This window comes from Cupressus sempervirens, chromosome 5 (assembly GCF_028749045.1).
Source record: "Cupressus sempervirens isolate cs-2001-9-10 chromosome 5, ASM2874904v1, whole genome shotgun sequence".
NCBI lineage: Eukaryota > Viridiplantae > Streptophyta > Pinopsida > Cupressales > Cupressaceae > Cupressus > Cupressus sempervirens.
Genome location: NC_143122.1, coordinates 372,912,335 through 372,922,389, shown reverse-complemented (window position 1 = coordinate 372,922,389; position 10,055 = coordinate 372,912,335). Strand labels below are relative to the sequence as shown.

The 10,055-nt window shown below is 35.1% G+C and overlaps 1 pseudogene; it reads right to left on the bottom strand.

Moving 5' to 3' along the window:
- Positions 1-4,508: 4,508 nt before the first annotated feature.
- The window catches only part of LOC149556297 (protein CTR9 homolog pseudogene), a 30,944-nt pseudogene continuing 25,397 nt past the window's right edge, over positions 4,509-10,055 (bottom strand).

The following is a 10,055-nucleotide window of genomic DNA, read 5'->3' as shown; positions in this document are numbered from 1 at the left end:
TACTCTCTAGCAATTGTATCAGTTAGGTTAAAATCCTATAGACTTGGTTTAACAGCCATTTGTAAATCCTTTAACAGGGTGACATTCCAAGTAAATGTTCTAAAGTCTTCTAACCAGGCCCACTTCTAACAGGGTGGTTAAATCCTTTAACTAGGTCACATTGAATAGCATGTTACTGGTGGTTTTTCCCAAATTGGGTTTCCACGTAAATCACTGTGTTATGTGTTGATTTTTCATGTGTTATGCTTACATGCTGATTTACAGTAACTTGCTAAGTAGAAAAAGGTTTAAGCTTGGATGAATGAATAGTTTAATGGGCTTATTTTACTTGAACAAAAAAAGTTTTAATTGGACATTTATACTTTGAATAACTAATTTAGCCCCCCTCTTAGTTATTCTAAATAATTTCTAACAAATCCTATGCTAATTAATTAGTTCACTTCTTGTGTGGGCCCCTACAGAGAAGTGAAGTAGAACTACTCAAAGATGGAAACCTGAAATGATCTTTTTGTTCATAACAATAGTAAACAGACATACTGATAAACAATAGGATTACATTCAGTACTCAAAACTCAGAAAACTTCTTCCTTTTACTAAAAACTACTAACTAAATCCTCTTCCTGGAACACAAACTTCCAGTTATTTAAACGAAACTAGGAACACAATTCCTAGATTTTAGACTTCATCAAATACCAAAACAATGGATGACATTGAATATTACAAGAGATGTATTAACTTTGGGGCCAAATGAAACATGAATTTAAGAGATCACGACCCCTGGATTTCCCGCTTTGACTATCACTCTCATGAAAATGGGCACTGGCTATTATGGACGAAACAATTGGTGATGTGGACGATCATTAATGCAATTCACCACCGTTTGCTCGAGCGGCTGACTTTGCTTAGCTAAGTTGTCTTTGCCTTTGAATTTTCAAAATATTAGTGCCTCCAAAGTAATAACATATATCAAGACTAATTCAAAATATGTCATCTAAATTTGTTTACCTTATGTCACATTGCTGCAAGAGAACTACCCAACCTAGCTAAGGAAGAAAAACATCATTCTCACCATTTTGTAATTGAATGACATGTCATTTCATAGCATATTCATTTTAGTCCTAGAAAGTAATTATGCACACATTTATCTAAAATTATCATAAACATCATGTTCTTAAACATCAAAGTTTTTAGAAAGTTTGCAAATTCAATTGAAAATGGAATGATAAAATAGACCATATTCTAGTCTCATCATTCCCCCCAACTGAAGCTTTGACTTGTCCTCAAGGAAACATGAAATTTTTGACCCTTGCAGCCATCCTAAAATATGAGGGAATACTTTGTCCTTTACCTTCTATAGCATAGTTCCAATAAAAGCCTTTACTCTTCCTGTACCCTTCCCATCTGCGGAGCTCTTCTGTCATATCAAATTTCTCTAAATCTTTCTTATTAGCAAGCAATGGGGACAATAGTAGTGGAGGCTGAAAAGTTAAAGGGATCCAATCATTTTTCTTTTCTTCCCCTAGCTTAATGTACTCACTAGTGGATTTAACCCTAAATGGCGACCAAAATTTGCGACCAAGTTTTTAAAATGGTTTGGTTGGTCGTGTTATAAAGCAATTTTTTTTTTTTTTTTAATAACTAGCCTGTGTTGGTCGCAATTGCGACGAATTACTTTGGTCGGAATTGTGACCAACACGACAGCATAAAACAAAAAAAAAGAGGCAAAAATGTAATTCACATTTCATTTGCGCTGCGAGTCTGCGTCAACATTTGCACGAAAAGGGCACAAGGGCACGTCTGCGTCAACATTTGCGTGAAAAGGGCACAAGGGCACAAGGGCACGGGTGCGTTAAACTTTGTTGCGACTTATTGCTATGTATTGATCATTCATGTTATGGGCGTTTTTGCTCTTCTTTTTGACTTCCCATTTAGCAAAGGTGTTTAAACTTTCTGTCGGCTACTCTTTGCTGCGAAAATGCCTCCCCTAGCTGGCTTGTTTCTCCCTTTTAATGCCTGCTACATTCTTAACACGGCTTCTCTTTGTTGGCACCTTAAAATCTCCCGCAATGGCCACAGCTTTCTATCACTTTCATGAATTTATTCATTGGCCTACTCTCTGTCTTTAATCTATGTGTGAGATGGGAACCTCTTCAATAAGCTTCCTCTCTGTTTGTTGTATGGGCAGCTTTCACTGCATTTTTCTTGTATTCAGCTGCTCGTTTGCTCCTTTAATCAGCTTTAGTGTAGCTGGGTGCACTTAGCAATTGAGGCATTTTCTAAGTAAATAACATTAAGACCCCACTAAACACCCACGATTTGTGTTATTAACATGGACTTGGAAAAAATAAAATCCCATCAACACACTCGGACTCCTAAATTTATGAAAAAGGAATTGAGGAGCATATATGTTGTGTTTTTTCAACCCTAAACGAATCATTTTCACCATTCAATATTTTGGAATATGAAAACTTCAAATACAAAGAGCCTCTCCTTAGGGTTTGAACATAATCACTGATTCTTTTACTGAGCCTTCATGCGGTTTCCTGGAATTTTTTTTGGATGATTTTGCCACTATTGTTTAGAGCTTTTCGCCATATTCTCCGTAATTTTTATATGAAGGTAACTATGTTTGAGTAATGAGAATATGGTATCCTGTTGCTTTCAAACCTTTATAATAACAAACCCCTTATCGTCTTCCTGTAGCATTTCATTTTTATGTTTGGAGTAGAATCCGTGGCTTTTCCTACTAAACATTTGGGCATTCTTCACCATTTTAAAGGTATATAGTGGGTTATTTCCTCCATAGAAAAAGTTATGTTTTTCCTTTCTATTCTCTGCATATAATTCTTCCATCTTCATTATAGGAGTTAGAAGAAAATCATGGGGTTTTGAAAATCTGTTATTATTGTTGAACCCAACTTTTTTTCCTATAGAAGATTTCAATTTGTAACTCACATGCAAGTATCTCAAATGTTAGAAATCAAGTTTCATTTTCTTAGAGACTTCTCACTAGATATTTTTGTTGGCATTTCATGAGTATAGCTATTTGGGTCTGGTTACTATCATGTATGTCTGCAAGTGTTTGAAAACTCATAGACTTTTTTCTTTTTAGTTATGCATGTAATATCTCCAATATGTGGTTCTCTTTTACTTTTTCTCCTATGTTTTAGACCCCCTTCTTGCAGGATTATGCTTTGAAACAAGTATTCGACTTATCTCTATGAGTGACAAAAAAAAATGAAATCTACATGAACAAAATTTCTTTCATTCTTGCTACGATCGTGCACATAGAAGCTTAAACCCCTTCTAATCTTGCCTTCTTTCTGTTGTATAAAACCTGAATATATATATGTTGCTTAATTGTTAGAATTAAATCTTCGGTTGAAGCTCTAACTCATACATTTTATTAAAAATCTTTTGTCTTGCTGATTCAGAACTTTGGATTCATAGAATTTTTATTGTGAAACTAATTAGATGGAAGCAATTGAAAACTTTTGAAGAATATGAATATGTTTACATTTTTATTCTGCAATGCATTTGGTGATTCTCGTGGATCACCATGAAAAGTGCTGGTATGAAAATTGTAATTTGTAATTTATTTTTTCAGTATTATTCTATTATGGTATGATTAATATTGCTACAATTGATGAATTAGATAACAGTCTTCTAGGTTCAAATTGTATGTACTAATTTTATCAAAGTTTAGTTTCTATTTATATCTATCAATTTATCACATCAAGAAGAAGTGCTTGAAAAAATAGATTACGGTCTTCTTCCTTTGAAATGGATGTCGTTTGAATTGACACTGAGTTTCTTATCAAACGCAATTGGCTACTTTGCATAATTCACACTAATAGAAACAAAAACACCAACTACTTGTTACTCTGATAGGAAGATAAAGCATATACATTGAAGTACGCAAAAAATGATATAAAAAAAGGACAAGTATAGGCTGCCATAAAAACAATAAACAGAAAAAATGTAAAGATGCCCTACAGATGATTCGTTTGAGGCTTTTTGAATAGATCTCATTTAATTATGTCAAACAGATTTGGAGGTGACAAAGCATATTTGATTGACTAAACTTTGAGGTATCTTATCCATCGTCATCGTATGCATCATCTTATCTTGGAATTTGTTAGGTTAAACCTCTAGAAAATAGATAATCTATTTTCAATTGTGTGTTCTTCTAATCTAGAATTTGATAGGAAGATAAAGCATATACATTGAAGAACACAGAAAATGTTCTAGAATAAGGACAAGAATAGGTTGCCCATATAAAACAATAAATGGAAAAAAAGAAAAGATTCCATACAGATGATTCAATTGATGTTTTTGACTTGGAACAATGTCAAACAGATTTGGAAGGGACAAGGCATATTTGATTGACTAAATGTTTAGGTAGCTTATCCATCATCACTCTATGCATCATCTTCTCTTGAAATCTGTTTAGTTAATCCTCAGGAAGCCTAAACATTATCATCAAAAGTATTGTCTTCTCTCGAACTCTATTTTTGTAAGGGTTCTTCATCTTCAGAATCAATGTATGCACGTCTCCTTCGTGATTTTGCTGAAACTGGAGAATTTGTCTCGCCATCATCAGAGTCTTCTAGACCTGCAGCTGCAAGAAGATCTTGGGCATTTTTCGTATCAGCTTCTTCCTTATCACTCATATAATTTGCCTCATTTTCCATGGCAATATCAGGTTCCTCCATATTAGAATCATAAGCCTTGTGATCCTTATCCTTCTTCTTTTTCTTCTTTTCCTTCTTTCTTTTCTTTTCAGACTGACCAGCCTCATCATCATCATCATCCCTGTCCTTACGCTTACTCTTCCATAATTCTTTCACACGTTCAAATTGCTCCTCTTGTTGCATCACCCGCCGCAATTCTTCTTCTTGCTTTCTCCTTTCCATCATAATCCTTCGTTCTTCCTCAGCTTTTCGTTTTGCCTCATCAGCCAGGACAAGTTGGCGTGCTACTTCTAGCTTTTGACGGCTTTGCTGTTCTTCGCGTTCTGCTGCTTCTCTGCGAACTTTGGCAGCATCAAGCAAGTGTTTATAGTAGTCCACATGCAACTCTATCTTCTTCTCATCAAAGCCATGTGTATGAGGGCTTGGCACTACTGACAGTTGTCTAAACACACGGAGCGCATTCTTTAATTCAAACACTGCTTGACGAACCTCATCAGCAGTACGTTTTTGCTTTTGAAGTGTTGAAGTTGAAAACTTCTGCATGGCAACACCAACATCAAAGCATAACATGTAATTTGAGGGTGCCAAATGTACTGCTCTTAATAATGTTCTTTTACAATCTTTCCACTGTTCTGCTTCATAATGTGATCGAGCTAAATATAATAAAATTTGGGTGTCAGTGCCAAAATAGAATTTCCTCAAACAATTTTGATACATTTTCACTGCAAGCCCAAACTGTCCTTGTGCAAAGTAAACATGTGCTAGATTTACCCACACATCAGGCATTTGAACAAAGATGTTTCCTGCTGCAGCTTCTTGAACCTGTGTGAAATTTTCCTTTGCAATATCAAAATGACCCCTTTCGACTAGCACAATGCCTGCCCCATTTGCAGCATAGACATTTCTAGGTCTCTGAGCCAACACTTTACAATACAGTTCCCTAGCCTTATCAAGATGTATTCCCTCCGCATCTGGATCCTTCTTCTCATTGCGTGAAGCTGAAAAATAATTCCAATTTCCAAGAGAATTAATGTCAACATAAGCATCCTTACCATTTGATACATTTTGTGTAGCTTTAATTGTTTCTTTTGCTTTAAGCCAGTCATCTGTTTCCAGTTCCAGGTTGCCAAGCATGGTAATCGCATTTACTGAGGTTTTATCCACCTTAAGTGCCTCCCCAATCAATTCTAGGCTTAGTTGGATCTCATTTCGAGCCTGGGCCATGGTTGCAAGTTGTAGATATGCATCCACATAATCAGGAAACTTGAACAATATTAGCCTGTACAAAAGATTTGCTTTTTCAGTGTCATGTAGCTGTTCAAACAGCCTGGCAAGATTAAATATTATGGTCTAATGATTTGAGAGAAAGAGTTGAAAGATAGATGGCGAGAGAGATAATACAAGTGATAGAAAGACTCCTAGATAATATTCTTGAGGACAATGTGTATTAGAGTCCTTACCATGTTTTCCTTTGATCTACCAAAAGGATGGTGGCGTCCTGCAAATGGCATGGCTCTTTCTACCACTTGTATTATCTCTCTCTCCATCTGTCTATCCATTCTTTCTCTTAGATCATCTGACCAACATTCTCAAATCAAATCTTGACCCTATTTAGTGGATTCACAACATAAACTTCAAATGCTTCTCCTATCAAATATGTAGATTTCACAATAGCTAAGAAACATAATTGTAGGCATCATGGTCACATTTTTTTGGAAACGTAATTAGGTTGTGTACCCAAGCAATGCAAAGCAACTTCCACACCTTCGATTCCAAGTCTAATTCATCTATAAGAATGATCGTTTGCCAACAATTGCTGAATACATTTGTAGCTCATGAATACAAGGTCCTCCAACAAATGTATTCAACAACTGTTGGCAAGCGATCATTCCTAGCTCATGAATACAAGGTGTAGGTCATGAATACAAGGTCCTCCCACAAATCTATTTAACAGATATTGGCAAGCGATCATTCCTAGCTGCTTTTGTTTTATAAGGTTTTTCTCAATCCCAATAGGTTGTAGTTTCATTTTCTAGATGCACTTCGTTGCTTGGGTATACAACTCAATTACATTGATTCCAAAAAAATGTGACCATGATGCTTACAATTATATTTTTTAGTTGTTGTGTCCTAAGATCTCTTATGACCCTTTACGACCATTTACGATCCCTAAGAATAAATCTTAGAGCTCTTAAAATGTCGTAAAGGGTCATAAGAGACTCCTAGGAGGGGCCATGATGAGCTTCCACCTTCACGTGGTTGGCCCTGTTAAGTAGAGAATGCTATAGTTTTCACAAAACAAAGAGAAGCTCAATAATTTAAGGTCTTAGTCCATAGACAAATTAAATTAGACTTATTATCCAAAACACATAAAAAACATGCACATAAACATGGTAGGCACTAAATAGAGATAGTTGGAAGAGAATTTAAAAAAAGATTAAGGATTATGTTATTTTAAGAAATATTTAAATAACAATTATAAATTGAGTTAAATCAATAAGTATTCGTTTCTACCTTTTCCAATATAAATTTAAATATTTAATTTTAAAAAATAAATTGTTGACACTAAACCAACAAAAGAGTAAGTTTGAAGAACAATATTAGTTTTACAAATTTTAAAAGCGATACTGATTAAGTGGCACTAGAATAAGTAACATATGTACAAGATGTCATAACCGACATTTGTATAAGTAACATTTATTTGCATAGGTGACATTTTCATAACCTCATCAGCAATACGTTTTTGCTTTTGAAGTGTTGAAGTTGAAAACTTCTGAATGGCAACACCAACATCAAAGTGTAACATGTAATTTGAGGGTGCCAAATAGTAGTAGTGGCCAGCAATTTCATAATCACCTTTGCTATGATAAGATCGTGCAAGATTATAATATGAATGAGATTTCATGAGAGGGTGGTCTGTCGAAACAAGAGCTATCTCAGTCAACTGTTCATTAGGATCTCCACATTGCTAATCACTTGGATCAATGCTTTTCTCTTTCTTCACAAAATAGGTTTGGTCCCAGAGTTCAGCAAGTCAAGAAAGTGAACCATTTAGGTTAGTGTCTCCCCTCCCAAATGATTTCCTCAAAATCAATATAGATGGGTTTTGAAGGAGTAATCCACGTCCAAGAGGAATGGGTGGTACTAGTAGTGGAACTTTAAGCCATGTTTAGTTTTTCTTTTCTACTTCCTTAAGTACTCATTCTAAAAATTAGATGGAAGCTTGGGCTATTCTCTATACTCTTGAGAAAGCCTGTGTATCGGTCTGGAAAATGATTTTTGCAAGATGGACAATGATTCTTGTCACCCTTTTGAATAGTGGAAATTTTCTGGATTGCTCTTGGAGGCTAGCCCTGTTGGCTATGCTGATGTACAATTTAATATGTTTGAGAATGAATATGAACCTTTTTGTTAATATGATTCTAGATATTAAGTAGTTAGCTATAGATGCACCCTTATGTGTGATCTTTTTTCTTAAATCAATATAAAAAGGTGTGGCCCCTCAGGCCACAATTTACGTGGAAATGAAAAAATGTAAAATAAACATAGATATGAGATAAGAAAACTAATAAACAATGAAATAATAACAAAAGCAATAGCCATTGCTAAAGTCTACCCTTCTCATACTTTGTCACTTGCATAAGCTCAAAAAAAGAGATGATATAAGCCCTAGAAAAGACATAGCTGTTGAACCTAGGAATTCTCATAAAAATTTTCAATGTGGGAATCGTTTCTGATCATGCATCTGAAAAATAAGTCTCATTGTAGATTTTTCTTAAAATTACAGCCAATGAATTTAAAGCCCCAGTGACATTTGTTGTTGTTCAAAAGCGACACCATACTAGACTATTTGCAAACAACCATGCAGATAGGCATTCTATAGATAGACTTGGGAACATCTTGCCAAGTCTTCAGTACATAATAAAGCAACTAAATTTCATAAATTTTTTTTTTGATAGTCGATTTGTTTAAATATTGCTCATCAAAAATTACTTAGTACATCTCATCTTTTTTCTGCACAGGAGCTTGCAGTTCTGAAGAATCTGATAGTGAAGAATTTGAAGAAGATATTGTAGCAAAGGTATATTTGGTGTTCTTTTTTAAGTGAAAATGTGATTGGAAATTTTGTATATTGTCATATTTCACTTGCAGAAAGGTCAAATTGTAAATAGAGGTGAAGTTGTATGGATTTAAGTTTCTTCTTCATTATTTATAATGCTCTCGATTCCTCCTTTGTAGCTGTAAAAATACTTGTTTATTTTCACCTTTCCAGATACCCTTTACCAGGTTCTTCAAGATTCCAAAATATCTTGGGTTGACCCCACTCCAGCATGTCCTAAATCCTACTTGGTTCAGAGACTTAATTCCTTTTTATATGTGTCTTCCTCTTACTACTCCATCTGCAGGTTGCAAAAAAATCATCCTTCTTCCACCAACGAGTCATTCCATTCAAGAAAGACCATGTCTGACGATATCAACGCACAAAAAAATAGGGAGGAAATTGCTAGACTACGGTCTAACTTAAAAAGAAAAGGTGATGGAAAATGTTATTGTCCTTGAAAAATGTGTAAGGGCTTAAAGACTCGAAGATATCTAATCACAACAGCTGAGCAACATTGTAGGCAACATGGTCACATTGAAGGGGGAAACAAGTATCGCCCATTGGTATGTATTTTAATAGTTTATAAATTACATGAGACATGATTTGATGATGACATCATGGTCATGGTTAATATAAGGTCATCATTTTCATATAGGTCAACATCCCTGAGTTTCATGTTATGGACCATGACAATTCGGAGAATGCGGATTTCCAAACAAGGGAACATGGAGGTGTGAATATTGAAGTAGAAGGTAATGATACCATGGAAGAAGATCACGATGATTAAGATGATAATGATGATGATGATGATGGTGATGATGATGCAGAGTTTGATGTACCTTTACTTGAGAAGGCAGAGCGACCCCTATATGAAGGCTCCAAAACAACTCTTCTTGCCGCTGTATTGCTATTGGTGAACTTGAAGGTAATGAATGGTTTATCCAATGTAGCAATGACACGTATGTTAAGGTATGCCATCTTCTTTCATTATTTTACTCGTAGTTCCCTTGCAATTAACATTAGGGTCGTGTAGCAATTAATATTCTTTAAATTAAGAAATTATATTTTTGGTCGTAGGTTGATAGGTGAGTGTTTGTTACCACCATCAAACATTCTACCTCGCTCGTACCAAGAATTATCTGCCATCATGAAAGATATTGGAATGGAGTATCAAACAATAGATGCATGTCCGAGCGATCATATTATATATTATAAACAGCATGAATTTGCAACACAATGCCCTACTTGTCATATCAGTA